The 22,429-nt window shown below is 31.3% G+C and overlaps 1 protein-coding gene across 11 annotated transcripts in view; it reads right to left on the reverse strand.

Annotated features, from left to right (window-relative positions):
• sick (sickie) overlaps positions 1-22,429 on the reverse strand; it is a 520,404-nt gene that overhangs the window by 336,307 nt on the left and 161,668 nt on the right. The window contains exons 1-3 of one of the 11 annotated variants that reach the window (XM_076372257.1): positions 18,509-18,659; positions 18,304-18,409; positions 12,899-13,110 (exon numbers count right to left, since the gene is read on the reverse strand). The exons of 6 other annotated variants lie outside the window; for them this stretch is intronic. The gene's annotated coding sequence lies outside the window, so the exon portion shown is untranslated. Of the gene's footprint in view, positions 1-12,898; positions 13,111-18,206; positions 18,662-22,429 lie in introns of those variants that run through there. 4 more of the 11 variants (XM_031978465.2, XM_076372258.1, XM_076372256.1 and 1 more) reach the window with 4 other exon arrangements.

Below are 22,429 nucleotides of genomic sequence, written 5' to 3' on the forward strand. Positions count from 1 at the left end.
AGCATTTTTTGAAAACGTACAATTAAGAATGTATAATAAAATGTCAAAGTTTTCAATTTAATCATTCCACTGATGAACATATTTATTTATATAAGAAATCAATGAAACTTTATTCGCGTGAATTAGGTATATACTTTTCTTGCAAACCTAAAATTAGGATAATTTCTGGTGAGATGGCCCGATCTCATTAAAATCGTCAAATATTCTAAATTTTCTTGAGTGGTATACTGAATCTTGTACAAAAACCAAGTACGTAACTATTCTTCTTCTACATAGATATATTTATTTTCATAAACATATTTTATTCGCTGTTAAGTATCAATAATATCTATAATATTATTTTAAAAAGTAGGCCATCTATCGGCAACTTAATCTATTCGAAGTTTTACTCGATTTGATAGTAATTAAAATACAAGACACGTATAAATGTCCCCCCTCCCTGCAAATAATGAAATGAAAATGATAAAATCACGATACATACGAAATTACTGCGATTCATTTGATTGTCCGTGATCGAGGTTTAAACGTATCGTCTGACCCTGTTAACGTCGTTGCGGTCACACACGTGCAGTCTGAAAACCGCTTGATTCGCGCCAGATATGCACGCGTATTACGATTGTTCGTACAGAGAAATTACGCAACTACCCGTTGAATCATATTCAATGCATTTCGAGCAGAATAAACTTTCACATTTTCATCGTGAAAAAATAAAGAAAAACAATTCTAAAGATGACTAATACTTTATCCGAGGCTGGTCATTATTCTGCTATTTTTTCAACTACTCCAAGCGGCACTTACTGATGCATGCACACAAACCCAATTCGTTATATTCTTAGCACAATAATGTAATTTTAATTTAATGTAGTTTCCACACTTGAGCCTGATAAAAAGTCGGCACAGTACAATTAAGATTAGTGACATGTATAATACATATTGCTTTACCTTTACCTCGGTAATCAAATTTCCATTAACCGTTAACAACCAGTACGCTTTTGGATGTAATTTGTAGAAAATTCTTAAAATAAAACAACATATTAACATATTGTCAACATATTAACAGTTATCTTTTGTTGTAGTAAACGTATCACAAAACCGCGCCAGATTCCCATTCTTCCAACACTTTTTCCTGATATTTTATTGAAAAAAATGATGTCAGGAGTTTTAATTATCGAAGTTTTAATAACTATAAATAATTGCTTGTACTGTTTTAAGAAGGAATATCCCTGATTTGTTAATACTTTCTTAACTGAGTATGTATATATGTTACGGTAAATGTGATTAATCCGGTGATTATGTATAATTGCCGATTATTATATATAATCAACACTAAGTTTGGTAAATGTGATGAATTCTGGAATATTTATCAAATTAACCGGCGAGTTTATATAATTCCCAACTCGTAATGGCGAATGTGATAAAAGTTCGTTAGTGTTCGCTATTGGCGGTCTTTGTCGATGTCGGATACAATATCTTTTTTTCTTACGCGGTCCCTTTGGCGAGCATGGAACGCGCAAACGTCATAACAGTCTAGTATGTCTAAATAAGTAAACTTAAAATATTTAAAAGTTTGTAGTAGTAGGAATAAACGTTATTTGGAAAAATGTTTTTTTCTCTAGAACATGGGTTTAGTTTGTTTTTGACATGTAACTGTTTTGTATGAGTTCTAATAATAAAATTATTTTCTCTACTTAGGTCTTTCATTCGACAAGACATGTCAGTCCCTTGTTCAAATTTCGTTCAGTCTAGATCCATGTGACTTAAAATAGCCATTTATTGAATTTTTAATTGTAACTTATAAAATATTGTTATTCGCAGCCTCTTGTGTCATAATGTCCAACAAAAACTATCCTTCTGACTAGTAACTACTCACAAAAACTGCGCTGTATTCTACTGGCTCAATGGTCAAGATATTTATCACGTTCGCCATTACGGGTTGAGAATTATATAAACTCGTCAGTTAATTTGATAGATATTCCAGAATTCATCACATTTACCGAACTTAGTGGTGATTATATATAATAATCGGCATTATACATAATCACTGAATTAATCACATTTACCGTAACATATACATACTTTTATATTTTGTTTAAAAGGCTTCAAAATCTTCGATTCGAAAGCTTCAGATATACAAATATCTGAAGTAACATTTAAAAGATTTTGAAGATATCAGTATATTTTTTAAACTATACACTATATTTACTTTGGGTTCTTATAAATGATAAGAGAATAAATTCAAGAGTAAGTATAAGAATGTTTTAATCTATGCAGTTATCTAGTAAAAATATAACTTAATGTGGATTTAATGCAATAAATATTTTCTATAGATTAATATGTCACATCGGTTTATAGCGCAATTATTAAAAATCATTAATATGTTATTATCGCTTTTGAATTTATTTTCTTTTCACTTTGTACTAATACACAGAAAAAAGGTATCACATATAACCTTGGCAGGAGTTTCATCATCGTTGTCTCTCTTTAAATATTATACTATGTATTAAACGGTTTTTGTCATGTCCATAAATTCTGTGGACATTTACGCGGTACATACTACTACTTATAAACGTAGTCCACGTTGTATATTGCTTGGACATTTATCATTTATTTTATTGATTGCTATACTTTCTTGAATTGTAGAACATATATTTTATATAATAAAATTAAAAAATTAAAATTAAATATTAAAATTCTTCAAGATCCCTTTTTGAAGAAAGTATTAAATAAATTAAATTTTAATATGATTTCATAAGGAAAGTATTAATAGAAATATACGAACAAAATATAAGGGTTAACATAAATTCAATGCATTTTTTCTTCAAAATAGAATTCATGTAGTTTGATAAATAATTTGGAAATTCTTATGTGTCTGTAAGGAATATATATCTACTTAATCAAAAAGTTTACTTTGCTTAAAAACGTTTAACATTTTCTTTAGAAATATGTAATTCAGGAAGAGATGGCCCCTTTTTTTAAAAAAACTATTATCATCATAGATACCATTGATACCTAACAAAAAGATATATCGGTGACAGTAAATACACATATGAAGAATAGTTAAATGGGCATCTGTGCAAGATTCAAAATACCACTAAAAACAATTGCAAATATAAATATTTGCAGATATAAATAAATTGCACTGTTGAAATATTAAAATCACATTTTCTTGCAAGTGGATTGTTCCATGAATTCACATTGCTAAAATACTTTCTATTCAGTTTAATAAACATTATAATGCTGCACCGTTTCATATAATTTTTCACATGAAGGGAAATTAAGCTGATCATCCTAATGTGAGATACCATTAACCCTCTGTGCTCGAGAGGCGACTCTTAGTCGCTACTTGGTTTGACGCAGCAAAATTCTGAAGATAAATATTCAATTTAACTATTTATATTTGATAAATATTTCACAAAGCGTGTAATGTTATTTTATCACCCTTCACGATGTGTCATTTCACGGGTATTGACGTGCTTTTTATTATTGTAAGAGATTACACAGTTATTTGGAGGTTATAAAATTCCTACTTTAAGTTGTAAAAAGTGTGGAGAACTTTGAAATTCGTGTATTCTTACGACATTACTGGAAACAGAACTCCAAAGCAGCAGATGTAGCAAGAAAAATTGATCAAATCGAAAGCAAAGGTATTATTTCAATTGGTAGAGCCTAGAAATGACAAAAAAAGAACGTTTAGAACTGATTTAGAATTGATTTTATAGCACATATTCTATGTGGATGAAAGTTCGAAACATTATCTGGTCAATGTCAAGTCAGCAAGATGTTAATTTATGTAATTTCTTTGTAGATTTCCCTATGGAATATGTCATTAAATTTTCAGAAGCCGATGCACATTCAGAAAGCGAAAGCATTCGAGCGCAAAGGGTTAAAACAGCAGTCCCTGTGAACGCGTTGAAGTGACTCTTCGCTGGTCTTTCAGCGGTCGTATTGAACCGATTTTTCACGCAGGCAGAACGGTAATCTCGTGCAGTATTTTTCCAGGTTTCGGGACACATGTTTCGAGCGGTAACAATATATCAGGCGCGGGGACGCAACGGCGCGAACACGATGTATCCCGTTAACGAGACACTAATTCGTTCGTAACACGGTGTACCAAGTGCGTTTTCGTTGAAAACGCGAAACACGGAGGAAGAGGGTCGGATTCGACGATCACGCGTCGCTGCGCGCACCCGTTGTAATTCCGCGTGCGCGAAATACTGCGAGCCGATACGCCCATGATCTGACTAATTACACGCGAGCTTCGCTTCCACCCCCGGTTAATTTCCTACGCGGACCTGACGAAAAATTTGCGCCCGACCGAACCGACGAATTTCAATGACAGCGCAACATTCCGACGCGTATACAGTGCGTTACATAACTTTGGCACCGCCAATCATTTTAAGCATTTCAAACCTTTGGCTAACCCTGACGCTACAATGCTTGAGATATCTCGTCACCAGGATATCGTCGAACAATTCTATGAATGAGATATGTTGTGTATCTGTATTATTGATATGAAATGTTTTACTTGAAAATCTGACACAAGTAATCGATTTTTAAGACATGTCATTGTTAGTGGAAGATGCTGAAAGCCGATAAACATAAAATGCTCCATATTTTACACAATTAGAATTTTTATTATTATATGTATATTATTTTGTATGGAATGCTTGAAAGCATGGTGAAATACATAATGCGATGGAACCATTTTTACAAGAATATCTGGTTTCTTTCCATCGGACATTGTTTTTGCAAACTACAGGGGGGGTTATTTTATGTAAGGCCACCTAAATATCTCTTAACGTTATTGTAATGCAAAACATCATTGTTACATAATGTGCTTGTTGTCAAGGGACCAAATATCTGTCAAAAATATTCTTTTCCCCAGGTCTTGCTTACATCGTCTAGTTGTATGAGATTTTCTTTCTGTTGGTTGTATTCAAATAAAATATTTCTTATCAATAATACAGATACGCGAGATATAATATCTTCCCATAACATTGTACAACGACATCATGATGACGAGATATCTCGCCCTTTTGTCCCTCAATATGTATTTTCCCCTAAATCAAAGGGAGTGCCAAGAACAGCAGCTTTCAAGTGAAATTGAGCTTTTCAATGAATAAGATAAACACTAATAATAATAATTAGCTCTTAAGCTGTTAGTTAAAAGCAAAGATCCCTTTGTGGTATAATTTTCGTTTATCTTTAAGGCGTTATCTAGCTTCCCGGTCATTTAAAACGTTCGTGGTACCTATGTGAAAACAACATATTACAGGAAAACCTTATTGAAGTGCCGAATAAATAAAACGAGATGTATTAAAAAATATGATTCCTTACTGTTGCATAACTGTAGAATCATAATAACAATTGTCAATTAGAATGATTATGGAACAGTGAAATGATTTTATAATTTATTCTAATAATTAGTGGAACACACTTTGTCCTGTATTAATAGTAATAATTTAATGTTTCTATTTTGAAACGTGTTGGTACTGATGATTTTCGGCACAAACATATCTCAGATAATAGCCCAAATTGGATTCTGGTCCAAAGAATATGCTAGCCGTTTAATAACATAAATAATATTAATTTAAAGTGAAATTATTTACTTGATGCTATACTTTTGCAACAGCTGAAAATCACGTTATCGATACGATTACTTTACCTACAGAATCAAGTTCAATGGAATTTTTCTGAAATTTATTATACATTACACTCGTTAAGCTTGATGATTTTCACTCATCGTTAATGAAAGGTCCGAAACACTTAAAAATATAGGTGATGCTAAAGATATACAACACAGTGTAGGGGTACAGGCGTATTTTAAACGGTCCTCGCAATTTTGCGTTACCCGAGAACGTGCCAATTGCGGAAATATTCCGCGTAAAATACCACCTGGTCGTGGTTTCATTAAGCTGCCCTTTAATGAATGCTCTCGAAATTTAAATAGGAAATATAGTGTTTCAACACTGCAGCTACCAACCAATCAAGTTGATTAATTTTGCATTTTCTTATACAAATTACAACAGTGCGTTCATTAAGGTTTTCAGTGACCTATTTTAGAATACTCACTAGTATTCTATTGATTTAATGAGTACTTAAAGTGTTTACATTCCTTCATAATTATGAAAGAAGAAATCTGGAATGTGCTTTTCTTATCTATTTAATCATTCTTTTTAAGAACAATTTTTTGTATGGAACAGATGGAGCTGATTTTTGTATCTGTTTAATTGCGGTTTATATTGTTTAATGGATACAAATTGAATATAAAAACGAACGAACGAACGAACGAAGATAGTTATTAATAACATAGGAAAGAAATAAGCGTTAGTTGTTAGGCTATAATATCAATGCAATATAATGTATTTATTTTTAACCTTGCTTATATATTTACATTTATTCATCGCTGCCTATTTCTACTTATTTAAATTTGAACGCATTCAATACTATTTAATTAATCACCCTCGCCGTGAACGCGCAACATTATATTAGGTCATCCTATAAATAATGCGGGTTTCTATATTCATTTTATTTTAAAAAATACAGATAAACAAAACTGTTTTTAATTTAAAAGATATTCTTTTTCATTATCTATAAATTGTCTATTATAATTACTTTAAAAATATCTGCCCCCGACCGGATATTGGAAGGTCGGAGGAGTGTTTTTAAATAAAGTGCTTTGTATCAAATATACCATACAGGCCAGTATTTTTGATGGGTATAAATTAATTACTTAGCTGTTATCCACACATAACGAGAAAGTCGAATATATTTGTTATATTACTATAATTTTTATTACTGTTATTCATGGATAATGGGAAAAAAATATTATTCTTACTTTATTATTGTGTGTGTGCGTGTTAAGTAATGTAATAATACCTTATCAGATTCAACAATTAAAAAAAATTTAATTGCAGAAGCGATTATGGAAATATTTGTGTTATCAAAGTATATACATATTGATGTGTATCAATATCTATTTTATGTATTGTAACGATTTTGGTATTGTACTATATTTATATTATATCTTGCTTCTTTGTAGTGTCTTGTGGTTTGTGTTATTTTGCGCTTTGTGTATTTAATACAAGTATTATTATTTATTAAAAACTCAATAATCTGATGACATAATATTATATTATATAAAAAGAATTCCGTTAATCAAATTATTCTGGTAAAATGTACTTGAAATAACAAATAAGGAATTAGTCGAACAAATTCTTATTTGTTTGTCGATTTATTCATTAGTACTAAATAAAGTTTTGAATGTCATTTTATTCTTTATCAGAATGAAACGTTATACAACGCTGGTAAGTTGTTTCTCGTTCAAGATCGCCGGAAAAGATGAAACTCATTATGACGCATTCAGGATTTCTGAAGGTTATCTTTTTTTATGATTTCACCGCAGAGCAATCGTTATAATGACCACTAATTCCTATGATACGTTTTTTTGTTTCATACATTTTTATATTTCATACATTGCATACATTTTTTATATTTCAATAATTTATATACATGTAACCATCTAAAACTTAATATTTACATGATACAATAGAATGTAATGAATTCTGAGAAACTATCCCGATATTACTTTTTTATACCTATTTTACGCAACAATGGGAGTAGAAAAGAATATACAAAGACCGACAAAAATATATAACTTTTGTCAGACTTTTCGTATCTCACAAATACCTTTCTCTATTATTATACAATATGGCTAGTATAGTTATTAATTTAAATGCTTAATACATATCGTATTTTAAGTAGTTTTAAGTAGTATTTAAATCATTTCGTATTATAACATTTTAAGTAGTTTCTTATTTACTTCTATTCGCTGATTATGCACCAACCATATAACAAAAAACATTTCAACAATTGAAATTTATTTTCTTGGAACTCCCAACCGTCGAACCTCATATTTTGCAAATTCTTCCAAATTTATAAAAATTCACATAACTAACTGTAATATATTCTACATAGTGAAATTCGCTCGGGCGGATCGTTCGACTTTATTATACCCAAGATTATCGAGGAATTCAGCAGGATTGATATAAAATATTTTGCTTCGATCCCAAACGAATCTCGCGCGATATTAAATCCTTGGAACGACGGAAGTGGATTCACTGGTGGAAGGTCATACAAGTGCGACAGGTATGCGAGTCCTTCGGCAAAGAACGCGAGCACGTGGATTATATGGACGAGCTACCCGCGCGAGACACGGTTCATGACTGACAGATGTGTACGCACTATACACTGAGCAGTTATGCAATTCATTTTATGTTCGTTTTATGAGGCAATTCGAAGGTACTAGACAACGGCTATACGTTCCGTCAGCAGTTATCGTCGTTAAATTACGCGGTTTCGGGGTTGTCTACTGTAACCAGCAATGCAAAACGGTCGTACTGTAATTATTTAACAATTTCACTACCAAGCAAGGATATTGAAAAGGTTCGGGAAGTAACTGTTCGAAACTGTTATGTATCGGTTCCAACTGAAATAGTTATGGAGAACCGAAATAAAGTCATAACTGTTATTCGGTACATCGGCTCTGAGCTATATCGGTTTCGGTTTCAGTCTTTTAGAACCGATATTATATCGAAGTTATTTTTCCGTTCTGCATTTCTTTCAGTTATGATGAACCGAAATAAAGTCATAACTGTTATTAACACTAAATGTACCGGCGCTTTGCATATATGTATTATTAAAGTAACCAGTCGAATAACTGATTATAAAATAAAAGTGAACAAGTTGGATGATAGTTTTTTCTTAGTGGAAACAGGAACAAAAAGAAAGACATAAATTGAGAAACTAATTAATCAGACAATACGGGAATTGATATAAAGTTAAATGAAAGAAGGAAAACGTACAATTTTAAAGCAAATTTTAAAATCGATCATTCGACCGATCGCCGTATGTTTAGTGTTAAATATCATGTATCGGTTCTGAGCTATATCGATCCCGGTCTCAGTTCTTTAAATTGGTTTTTTAAAAGAAATGCGGAACCGAAAAGTAACAGTTACAAAACCGATACAGAATTACCGGAACCGTAACCAATAATATCTCAGAATTGATATACCTAATAAAGTTATGACTTTATTAACTGTTAATAATGTTTTATAACTGTCTCAAAAACCATAACCAATATCATAACGGGTTTCAACTCCTGCTAGCAAGTAAACACTCATCAAAACTCCTATGCAGTCGAAACAGTTTTCTGAATAAAGCAGAAGCTAAAAAGTCACGATTCTTTATAATAATTGCTCTACTTGTTATTGTCTAATATTTCATACATTCAACACAATCCGGTTCATGCGATTCGTCACCAAGAAAATTAATGTTTAAATTTATGTAAAAACTGGTATTACCCGAATTCGGATGATGTGACAGTCAAAGTGCTAATGAAATGACAAAGCCAACTTCTCTTCATATCCTCGAAACTACATAGATTATTTTCTTAAGAATTTCTTACTGATTTAATGTTTGTTGCTAAGTTTGAATCAAATTTTATTCAACTGTTTCGTGGGTGTTAAGAATTAGTGTTCGATAAAAGTTATTTAAAATAACGAATACATTTTATCTGTTTGTTATTTTCAAATAAGGAATAATTAACCCTTTGCAGTTGAATGTCCCCGCAATGGTAACTTTGAGCTTCGATATCTAAAATCGAAAACTGCAAATGAATAATTTAATTATTCAACGAATAAGAGACTGACATGTGTTTTTTTCTTTTTAAGTATTTTACTTTTAAGACCTCAATATGCAATTCAGTTTTTTATGTATAGATATGCTAGAAGTTTCAAGCAGTCTCGTCCGCAAAGAATTAATAAAAAATTGTCGACCGTTAAGGGTTAAGTGAAGAACAAATAAACAAATAACGATTAATTATTTATTCGTTATTGTTATTCGTATTAAGTTTCATTCGAATAATGCTTAACATATTGCTAGAAATTATACCTTATATTTACTATATTTTTTGTTTATATGTAATAATGCAATAAAATGTCTAGTGGAAAATATTCCTTCTTCTATTTTTGTGCGTAAAGGGTACAGTGAAAACAAAAAACTAGATTGTATGATAACAAACAAGTACCTACATTATTTCATGTCTGTTTTAAAAACATCTTGCGTTTTCTTCGAATATGCAAGTGCTGCCCATGGAAGGAAATACTCAATTGGTATATACACGTCCCAGTGGGCATGAAAGAGTTAATTTGACATTGTGTGGTGGATTAATATAAATTATACGGTAACCTTTGTAATTCAATTGAGTATCTACCTGTTACGTACATATTTTTTCCATTGAATAGATTCAAATTTGAAAACGTAAAGAAGTATAGAGAAGCTGTGTCCTTTAATTTAAAAGATAAAAGATATTTTAATAAGATCATTTCGAATCTAATTTGGAAAAATATTAAAATAACAAAACAAGATTACGGAATTAATTTATATAATTTTCATCACAAATGTTACATTAAAATTAATTATACACTGTTATTTATTAATTAACACGTTCGTTACCAGCATTTGTTTCAGTGACGATCTTCTCAATTGTAATATTCTATGTAATCCACCAAACTTCTACACAAAATATTGAAAATATGAAATTAAAGCGAGCCATTTTGTTCCTAAACATAATACGCCGTATCTTATAACTTTAAATAACAATATCTATAGAATTAATTTCATTTTCTTTATGTAAAACATAGAATTGCAGTCGTGAAAAATATATAACGTTGATAACGAACCTGTTAATATTACATAGATAGGTACTTGATTAAGATTTTACCTTTCAAAAGAAAGAAGAATATTTTTAGTAGTAATCGCAAAAAAGCCAGGCACTATGTAGTTTCGATAACTTAAGTTTTCGGCTTGAAACAGTAAAGGAGATAAATTCCCACAAGTCTAAGCACTTGCTCTAGAAGTTCAGGAATTTCTCAGTCATGTTGGTATTTTCACAGCGCAACACAGAGATTTAAATTGAAATTAAAGTCTCGACAACGCTAATTACTCCTATCACGAGTGGAATTAAAATTGAGCCAGCGGCTCAGTGACGTAGACCGTGCACTTTCATGGCAGTCGACTGTTGCACATGCGATCATGTCGGATCTGCCTAAGGTCGAGGCAGAAGTAGCGAACTTCGTTAAGCGTTACCCTCGAACATTGTCATCATTTACGCTGACTAACGCTGTTATTTGCTACAACACGACTACTTTCAATATTCCTTCGGTTCGTCGGCATTAACTTTCTTTGCAACTAATGATTACAAATTGTTTATTATTGTTGTAACAAGCACACGAATAAGATTGCTGTGCTTTTTATAAAATTCATGCCATAGTTTCTGTTTTACTGAGAAATTAGGAAATTAAATAATTACCAAACAATCATTTGCTGATCATATACAAAATGAGACTAAAGGGAAAATACGAATATACATAAATTTGTGTTTTAATAAGAGTTAAAATGTATAACAGAAAATATTTCATACATATTTAGAATAGAAAGGGATTTTTCCTTAATTGCAAAGATATAAAGGTGACGTGAACGTGTTGTTCTTTTCTATAAATAGAATAATCTGTTTTTAGAAGTATATTCGATATGTATTGAATATATGTAATTATATATAGTATTCATAAGCATGTGAACAGTATTTATTATTGTATATATTTTTAAATAATATCTATATGGTATACGATTACTGGTGATTCAATCGGTAAGAATATGATTTTACATGAGAAAATAAATCAGAAACATGAAATAAAATGTTTGGTTTCGAAAGCCCTCATACAAGCTGTGGACTGAATTTTAAATTTAAAATTATATTACGTTACAGCGCATACTATTTTAAAAATAGTAACATAGGATGTCGGAACACAATTTCGAGGCATTTAAACGGTTGTCGTTCGCTTAAAATATACTATTTTGTTATTAGCAAATTGTAATGCTTACAACAAATTTTTAGTTGTAAATAATTTCATAAAGAACCCACACCCGCAATTTTGTCGCTTTTATATAATGATAAAAGTGGGTACACAACAATGTATTTTTAGATCTGACTAAATTAACACTAGGTTTACGGAACGCGTCAATTTGACGGATATTACATTTTGTAAATATTAATTGGTAAACGTTTATGTCCGTTTTGATTGACGCAATTACGCCAATATGTATCCTAGTAATCTATTTTTAAATCCCTAATTTCCAAGATCCTAACTATCAAATACCAATTTTTCTAAGAACAACAGAATAAACCGCACAGTAAACGTCCGTAAACCTAGTGTTAATGTACAAGTATACGAATGAAAACCTAATTGTTTAAAAAGAAAAATTTTTTAATTAAGCTTGAGTCTGTTTCCAGTGAATATTTAATTTACAGAACTTAATATTATAGATTAGATACACAATTATGCCAAGAAATTTAAATTAATTTGATCAATTAGTTGAATAATATTTATTAAGTTGTCCAGATATAAATTGCTACATTTACGCATAACTTGTAAAACTGTGAATTCATAATTTAAATAAAGATAATCGTGCTTAGCTTGATTATGATCAGTTCAAATAATACAGGTTTTACTAATATTTAATTTTAAATTAAAAATCCACTCACACTCATTCAATCATTCACGAAAAGAATACGTGTGAATGTTTTCCCTTTATCGATAAAAACGTTTTTTGCAATCTAATTACCAGCAATAATTTGCATTACGCAGTTTAGATATTGGACAAAAATTACAATAACATCAAATAGAGCATCTACATTTAATTTAATGTTAGAAGTCATCGACCACTACGATATATGTAGTTCTAAACTTCATACAATCAAGTAATCCACAATAATATAATAAAATTTCAACATAGATAATTATAATTATCTCGAACCAGATAGAAACGTAAAAATTACCTTTTATCGAAGGAAGAATATCACTCTGCGTCCAATTCGATCAAATTTCCGACAACCACTTCTATTCCGCATCGTGACGGCAGCCTTTCCGAAGATCAATGTTTATTTCGAACCACTAGTTCCACAGAAACCGTTCTTGAATCACCAGCTACATAATACTCCAACGACAAAAGGTCCACAATTCACAAACCGCGTCGTGCCAAATGATTGCGCTAGATTACCAGAAAAAAAAACAACCACTTTCGACCGAGAAAGTTCAAATGTACGAGCTCACCAAAATAATATCAGGTGTAACGATCGATCCGATAAAAAATGGCACTTTTCAACTCGTGTGTCCGGCATTCGAGCGCAACGTGCGCTGCCCGTGATTATCGAGGCGATCGCGAAGAAACCTCGTTAAAGAGCAACCACGAAGGGTATTTGTCATCGTCTTGGTCGTAACCAATTCATTGTCGCTTCACCGAGATTGTAGTGAAAATATCGCTTCCACTTACCATGCCTATTTATAAACCCTTCTTAAGGAGATTCTCGGTCGTTTTGTATCGTTCGTTCTTTCTCTTTTATAGCAATAACGCCCCCTCTTTGTCCGGAGTTACCGAGACCACGGACGTTTAAGAGACAGTTCCCCGGGACACCGAGCAAGGTGACGAGTCTCAGAATCCAAACGCGGATTCTCGACGAACGGAAAGATCGAGTGCCGTATCGTTTTCAAAGTATCCTTTACACGCGACAAAGGTCATGCCAAATCTCACACTGCTAACTTTTTATTGGGTTGTCCGATTAGTCCGTAGAGTTTCTTGTCTTTTTGAAAAATATTATCTCCTTACGATACTATTGTGTTTATGGTGTCGCATATTATTTGATAGCTCCTTTCAATCTCTGCATGATCGTTTTATCAGAATGTTATGTGAACGTTTAGTGTTATCATGTTCGGAATTGTGACTCATGAAAGCGTTCAACCGTTCTCGACTCCATGAATTGGCAATAGAATATTTTTCAGAGAACATTTGAATATTTACGGAGGCTTCGCCTATGATAAAGTCTTTGTGAAAGGTTCAAATTTTTCAGTGGAATTAAAAATTTCACACAATCTTATAAAGGGAGAACATTATTATTGAATAATGTGTAAGATTTATTAAGATCATAACGGTGATATAAAAGAATTATTTTTTGGTAATATCTCCATGGGCGAAAAAATGGTTTCAATATTTACGAAACTAAAAAAAAAACATTTTTTTCACTAGTCGTGATTGTTGAAGAATCAAATCACCTTTTATTCATTTCACAAATGAACACAGAATTACGAATACAAAAATATTGACCGTGTAAATGTGTTTTGATTTTGTTTGGTATAATTGTTTAAATACATGAAATAGGAATAAAGAACTATATTGACATTTTTCGCACTTTTATCAACAGTAGAAGTTTCTTCCATTAATTACACATTCTAGGTAATTATTCGAGTGAATAATTATTTATTATTCACGAAAAAAGTCTTAATTATTCATAATCTCATAGAAAATATGCTTGAATAATGATTCAATAATAATGTTGAAAATTAATTTTTAGTACATTCCAAACAATTCAGTATATTCAAGTAACTTACGCCATAAATAATTGAATAGATAACATATAATTCCAAATTTTATCAAAAATAAAAATGGAAAGTACGTAGGGTGCAAGAGTTAAATATTGAAAAGTTACTTCGAAGTCAATCCGTTAAATTTAAATCAATGTGCTCTTATTTTTTATTATACTTTATGGAATACGAAGTATAATAGACTGAAGTGTTAGTATTTTTGAGATATGTGTATGTGATAATGGTTTCAGCTTATTCATGTATTCAGTGGTAAAGGTATTTAAATTTAACAGTCTTAATACTTCTAAATGGTCACTAATTTGTGCTCCTTAACAGGTTCAATGCCACGTAGGACACGAATACCTCGAAATGCGTATAACACAAGCAAGACTTCTGGTTACTGAAAAATTTTGTATTTTAGCTCAGTGCGAAAATAGAGCATAGAAAACGGGGAGTGATATGAAAAAAGTACAAAAACTTCTTCCTTTTAAGTAAGTTTTACTGTTAAATACCAATGATAATATATATTATAAGTAAATAATATGAATAATGCTAATAACATTCATATTGTTAATTTTTGTTCATTACTCTTATTATTACCTAGGGATTATTCAAATTTAATGAAATACTAGAGTTAAATACTAAAACTACCAAACATTTAATATGATTAATATGCAATCCTTATAAAAATTGTAATAATAAATTTGTTTCGGTTTTTTCATATATTCATTACAGCATTAAATTGAAATTATTTATTTTTAAAATCATTTCGAATGTTTAATACTTTTAAGATATCAATAATTGCGAAGTAAGAAACTCAAACCCGTCATTTTGACAGGTGCGCAGTTTTAGAGTTAAATTTTATTTTGCTATTGCTATATCTTCACGTAAGAATTGTATTTTGTATTTAAATTCCTTAAACAATTTTTTTATTCTTTTATTCTATCCTTTATATCATATCCTTTTCGTTATATCAACCATATAGTTCACCGGTTGCACTACTTCTTCCACAACTGTACCCCTTAAAACTGCTTTGTTGTTAATCATTTTCTAAAAATGAAATAAAATTCCATGATCTTGTGTTTACATTTACTCCAAAGACTAAGAAGTAACAATAGAAAAATAATATTCAATTTATATTCAAAACAACTGAATAATATTTATGTTTACTATTTTCTGTTTGGAATCTCTGTCACGAGTCCGAAAGGATATTGTAGAGCAAAGGGATAAGTAAATATCTGTATTTCTGTAGTGGCTAGTAGACAAACTGTAACTTATATTACAGGTGAGTATAAGGTTTCACAAAGATAAGCAGGAAATGCTTTTCCAAAGGGCACTGTGATTTACGAGAAAGATCGGTCACCACCTTTTTGTCGCAGTGTTTATATTATCTGTTTGAACTTCACAGTAAAGGTTTCCATTTGTCTTTTTCAGCCTGTCAAAAGTATCAGAATTGTAACTCGAACGCCGGACCACCTTTGATACGTGTCATCATTTATATGAGAAACATTACAAGGGCCCAGGTTCATTCTTTTTCATTGTACTTGCACTTTCTGCGACGAAGTTTCATTTATCGTCTTGGAGAACTAACGTGACATCTGATTATGCGCGTAGATTTCGTTTGCGCTGAACGAATAATCTAAATAATCTAAGATGATTATCGCCTGACATTTTGCGCATAGTTTCCCGAAAAGTATTAATGCTCATAACAGCTGTACAATAAAATTCTCATTATAATATATTTAGAAAAGTTTAGCTAATTCCCAGTCTATATAGATAGTTCGATGTTTTTTCAAGTTTTAATCCTTAAATTAAAAATCAATTTTTCTTAATAAAAAAGAAAGAAGATATTAATATAAATAACTATAACCGTTGAATATAATTTGTAAATAGGAAAGTAATGAACAAAATTTTGTTATAAAGAGCAAGTGGTCAATTAATCTAAAACCACTGATCTAAAAAATGGTTAATGTTAAATTGATGTATAACTACGTAAGATAATCAACACTGATATAATTATGATTAACTGCTACTTATATATATATATATATATATATATATATATATATATATATATATATATATATATATTGTAAGAGGTGCCGACGCCCGTTTGAATTGCGCCGCAATGCGCATCGGTAATTTTGGGGGAGAAAAAACAAACTCTTGAGACGTTATGGGACATCGGGGCACTTCTCGTCGAGCCGTAGTCGGGATCAGTCGCGACGACGGAGAACGTATTTTCGTTTTATTGCGTTTTCTATGTATTCATTTTTCGTGCAGTCGTGAGCCGACTATTTTTCTATTCATTAAATCTAACTGAAATATTAAGACTCGTTTGAATACTGGCCTAAGCCTGCCAAATTTTTCCTGAGACCTTACAATATTAGTATTTGTAACTATCCGTAAACATGGTCACAATAACCACGAGCTGAATACGATGCTTATAGATAGATAATAAACAATAGTAATAAATAGAACTGAATAAAACTTTCATAAAGAAATAATATAGAAAAAGATAAAAATACATAAAAATATTTTATGACAAATAATCCTATATCAGCAGATTTCAAATTCATAATTTAAAAAACTGTATACATTTCCATACATCTATTAGGGATATAAAAGTATTGTGATTACTTTACTGTATCAAAAGATAAAAACAAAACCTGACGCATTAACAAACAAAAAATTTCAATAAAAAACCAAAATACTCTATGGGATATCAACAATTTTCTCATAAGAATGATAACAAATTTGGCGTCAAATTTGTACAACTTGAAAGTGATATTACTTAGTAAATATTGAATGAATTATTAGTTTAAAAATTCGTAAAAGTTTATTTACTGTTCGTATGTAAAAGAAATTTTAAATAATATTTTTAGCGATAGTAGTTTCAAACTATCAAAGCATAAATTTGAGTTTCAAGATAGAGAATTACGTCCTGTACTGTTCAATTTATCCTTCCATTTAATCCAAGACTCTGCAGCCAGCAGGACATCCGTATCACGTGTTCACTGACAACTAGCGCGAAAATATAACCCTGGAAACTGTTGCATCCGCAGGAACAGACCACCGCTCGTCGTATACTACCGATGACAGATAGAGACCACAGATAAACACAGACCGTACTTTCTGTATTTCCACTACTTCGTCTTAATAAACATACTACTTCATCGATTTAAGTAGGACGTCGTAATTATTCCTCAACATCTACAAATTGTTCGATATTCCTTAGAAACGTAGTATGCACTTTTAAACAGAAAGTATTTTTAATTGGGAATTATGTTTAGTTATGAATGTAATATTATTTTTATGACACTATTTTTTCACTTTTTTAATTTATTTCGAAATAAATACTTTTTCTTAAACATCTCTTTAAAATTTATTTAAGTAACTTTTGTAATTTAATTTATTCTAGTACATTTTACATATTAAAGGGAAATTGTTAGTGTTTATAGTTGATACGAACTATATTGATTTTATTCATATGTGTCTTATATTGTGTCATTTAAATTGAAATATACTTTTTTAATCAAAATTTGAAAATATTAACCTGATAATACCAAATTCCACATAATACAGAATATAATTTAATTAAGTTTGAAATATGTTAATTTGTGTCAATTCCTTAATTTTTCTACCAACAAGTGTACAAAATGGAACATTAAAATTTTATAGACATATAAACAAATTTTAAAAACACTTATCTCCCTCTTTTCGACTAACCTCCAAATCTCACGTAACGCTTAAACAATATAAATATAATTCAATTTTAATGTCGACACTTGTTCACCATAAAATCAAAAAGAGAAGAATATTTTACCCTTCAAGAATATTTTCTGACAAACTGTTATGCCACGAATAAAATTGTCTCAACTTCCGATCACCGCACTGTCAAATCGAAATACCCGCACCCGTCATTCACTGAACTTTAAAAAAAGAAAAAGCTTCACTAGTAACGACCGTATTTCTAACGGCGAAGAAGAGAAGTCGAAGAAGCAAAGCAGTAGAAAACTTTCGATCGATACCAATCGAATTTTCCCGGCGGCGTGTATCGTGCGCGTTTTCACAGCACGACCCGAACGTTCCCAGCGGCGATCGACACAGCATCCACACTACCGGGTAACTCGTGAGACACTAACCGACGTGAGACAGAGAACGCAGACACGAGGCTAGAGGTAAGGCTACACCGCAATTGGTCGGGTTGGGAGGTGTAGAGGAGTGTGTCAGCAGGGTGTAGAGAAAGAAAGAGATGCCGTATAAAACTGGACGGGGTGGGAAGCAGGAACAAGCAGGTAGTGGGAGTCGAGTAGTAGCCGGTTGTGTATGAGAGCCTTAAAAGCAGGTATCCACGTGGCCGGTGCTCGTAGTTCGGTGTCAGTTCATACCACAATCAGGCGGTTACAATAAACATGAAGACCAGCGGCGGGCAGCCCGCGTTGTTTTATATTAACCCTTTGCGCTCGATTATTTTTCATTAGAAATATTCAACATTCGCCGATGAAATATAGACGACAGTGTTTTAAAGTAACTTAATGCTTTGCTTTAGAATAACGTGTCAGACTCGTAGTGAACGTCTCAAATAGAATTTAACAAGCATACATATTACTCGATTCTGTTAGATTTAAATTATTATACTTTTGAGTAAATATAGGTATAGGTTATGCCTAGGATTATCCTCTTTTTTCAATAAAGTAAATTAACGAACAAAGCTATTTTATTTCAACGTTTCGAATATTCATGCATTATACAGAGTTTAACGCCTTGTCTTATGATTTATTTCTTTACTGTGATCGATACAACTACTTTGCCATGAATAATTTATTGGAAAACGAAAAATAACAGATAAGATAACAGACGATTAATGTTGAATTTGAATACAAAAGAATTGAATAATGTTCATGTCTAAATTTTGTTTGGAATACGTTAAAGTAACTCTTACAGCGTTTGTAGTTTGCCTTGTCTCTCGCATCTATGCAACGTAATGATGTAACCGAATCAAACTTAGACCTAATCCAGAACACTCCAACTTTTGTATTTCATTTTACATTTGTTAAAAATCAATAGATTGTTTTTCAATGTTTCTTTGTTTATAACATTCTTTCTAGAACTTGCCTCGGTCAAATAATAATCGTTATGTCGTTCGAAGACTGATAACATTTGGAAATGAATTCACGATTCCAAACCTCCAAAATAATTCATGTGATTTTTCAAAATTAGAATAAAATGCAGATCTAAGAGAATTTTTGTAGAAAAAACGTTTGATTCGTTAACTATTTAAGAACAAATAACACAATATTGGCGGCGTTGGGTTCTCGCATCTAAATTTGGGATCTTCAAAGGTAATTTAATTGCCGTAAATTTCTGACGTTAAAATAAGGACAAAAATTAGAAAATTTGTTTGGACAGATTAATTTGATAACAATCTATTTGAAACGAAGAACTTTTCGTTAAAGAAGTCGCGATTCGGAAAGAGCAGAAAAATCAAATATTTTGAAAGTTATTGCGTTTGAAAAATGTGAATTCACGTCAGCGTCAACCAGGAACAAAATTTGAAACGATGTGAATTCACGTCAACGGTCGCGAATGTGTTAACGTGCTGCAACACGGTAGCAAGTATTGAGTAGCCACTCCTACTAAGGATTGAAACCACTGTGTATTTTTTATTACTTCTTTCTCAACGCCCACTTATTCTAACATTTGCGAAGTTTCTTAGAAGAATATGGTTTGCTGCCGCCTCCCTTCTCCTGTCGCTTCGTCCACTAAGATCGTTTTAACAACATTGCACATTTTTGAAAACTTCATATTCTCTAATTTCCTTACACATCCTTCAATTTTTATTAACTTTTGTCCTGAATGGTAATATAGGTATCTCGAACATTTGAAATTATAGTAAAAGTAGAATACGCTTTAAAGATAAAGGAAAATTCTACCACACAGGGATCTTTGCTTATAGCTGACAGCGTAAATGCTTATTATTATTATTATTATTATTATTATTATTATTATTATTATTATTAGTGCTCATCTTATTTCTTTCACTGAAAAGCTTCAATTTCATACGAAAGCAGCTGTTCTTGATCCTCTTTTTGATTTAGGGGAGGAAACATATTCAGAGACGAAACGGTTAAAGGAATAAATGTTTGTGCAATACTGTGTAACAAAATTGCGTGTTAGACAATTTATTTACAATATTTTGAAACTTGTACAATTAAATTTAAGTACAGGGCCGAAACGTTGGAAAAAGAATTAAAGTCTTTTTCCGATCGATACATAATTGCGAAGTTAGACGTATTCCGGTTTCCGAGCGATTCTTTAAGTTGATGCCGTACTTCACAGGAAAAAGGCAACACAGAAAAAAGGATTGCCACCCATTTACGGGACACTGCAAGGAGCAACTTCCAGGATGCACAATGTCCGAGTAAATTGGATGAAAACTCAGGAGTCAGGAATGGTCAACGCATTTTATGATACTACTGTGAGCTAGAAATTAAATTTTTAAAGCCCTGAACATAACAATGTAACTGCACCACTTACTTTTAATTTCTATTTTATAAGTGATTTTATGTGCTATAGTACCCGCCCTGTAGCATTTATGCGAAACTAAAAATCGGTATAAAGTCTATTAACTTGCTATGTAGTAAAAACAACAACTTAATGTAATATAGAGACTACAGAATTTTGTGAAATTATATATATATATATATATATAAAGAAAAATGGGAACACCCTGAAATCTTCGTTGTTTTCATACTTAGAAAAAAAAGTTGCGAGCACACACACGCGCGCGAAACACACGTAGAATTTGTTATATAAATAGCATAGCAACATGATCAATGCGATACATACTTCATCAGAAACAGTATTTGTTTTATTTATCCGTTGCTCAGTTGTTGTGCAAAGATATTATATAATTGTGTTCCTTATATAAAGTAAATATTTTAATATAAAATATAAAATGTATGTTCATATCGTTTCCTAATGCTACAAAATCTACATTAGAAATAACCACCAAATTTCCAGAGCGAAAGTGGTGGATTTGTACCGAAACGTAGCTCTCTCAACAATGCGTATGATAAGATAAACATATACACATTTTAGTACAGATCCACGAATTACTGATACCACGGCAATGCTAAAACACATTATCGTAAAAGTCACAAAATTGCACAATCGAAACAGTATGGTTGTTAACATGTTGACTGCAATGACAATTTTAAGCGTTTTGTGTAATATTACTTGTTCTTTCATAACTAACGCAAATGATACTGGATTTCATTATATATGTTTTCATACAACAATTCTTAAGTTGCCCTGTTATTTAGTTACTTGTGTTACTAGATATTCTGATTCGACATCAATTTTCTTCTTGTAATTGTTCATCTTTAATTGTAATAGGTGACCACCGTGGTGCTCAATGTGTTAAAGTCAATAAATTGCATTTTACAATTTCCATAAGAATATGGAATAAGTAAATACAGTATTCCACTTAAAAAAGTAACGATGAAGTTTAAAAGAAATGATCCCAAAAATAAAACATCTTCCACTATCATCAAGTTAATATCAATATTAACACTAAAACATCCGCACTCATCAAAATGATGGCTTCCAGTTTTATTATTTTGTAACTATTGATGTCTTAAAAACGTTAAATCTCCGAAATGATTCGAAAAATAAATAGTTTCACTTTAATACCAAGATCAATATATGAAGAAACTAACAAAAAATCTATTGTTACAACTTTTATAAGGATTATATATTAATCATGTTAAATGTTCAGTTGTCCTAGTGTTAACACATTCTAACGCAATGTATAACGGAGATATTTTGGTGTTCCTAGTTAGGTAAGACACCCTGTATAAGATCGACAGAAGACTGAGGTTTCTAAACCGCTAAAAATTATGATGGCTTTCAATTTCTCGGCGAGAAATAAAGATTTATAAACGCCC

Source organism: Nomia melanderi, chromosome 11 (genome assembly GCF_051020985.1).
Source record: "Nomia melanderi isolate GNS246 chromosome 11, iyNomMela1, whole genome shotgun sequence".
NCBI lineage: Eukaryota > Metazoa > Arthropoda > Insecta > Hymenoptera > Halictidae > Nomia > Nomia melanderi.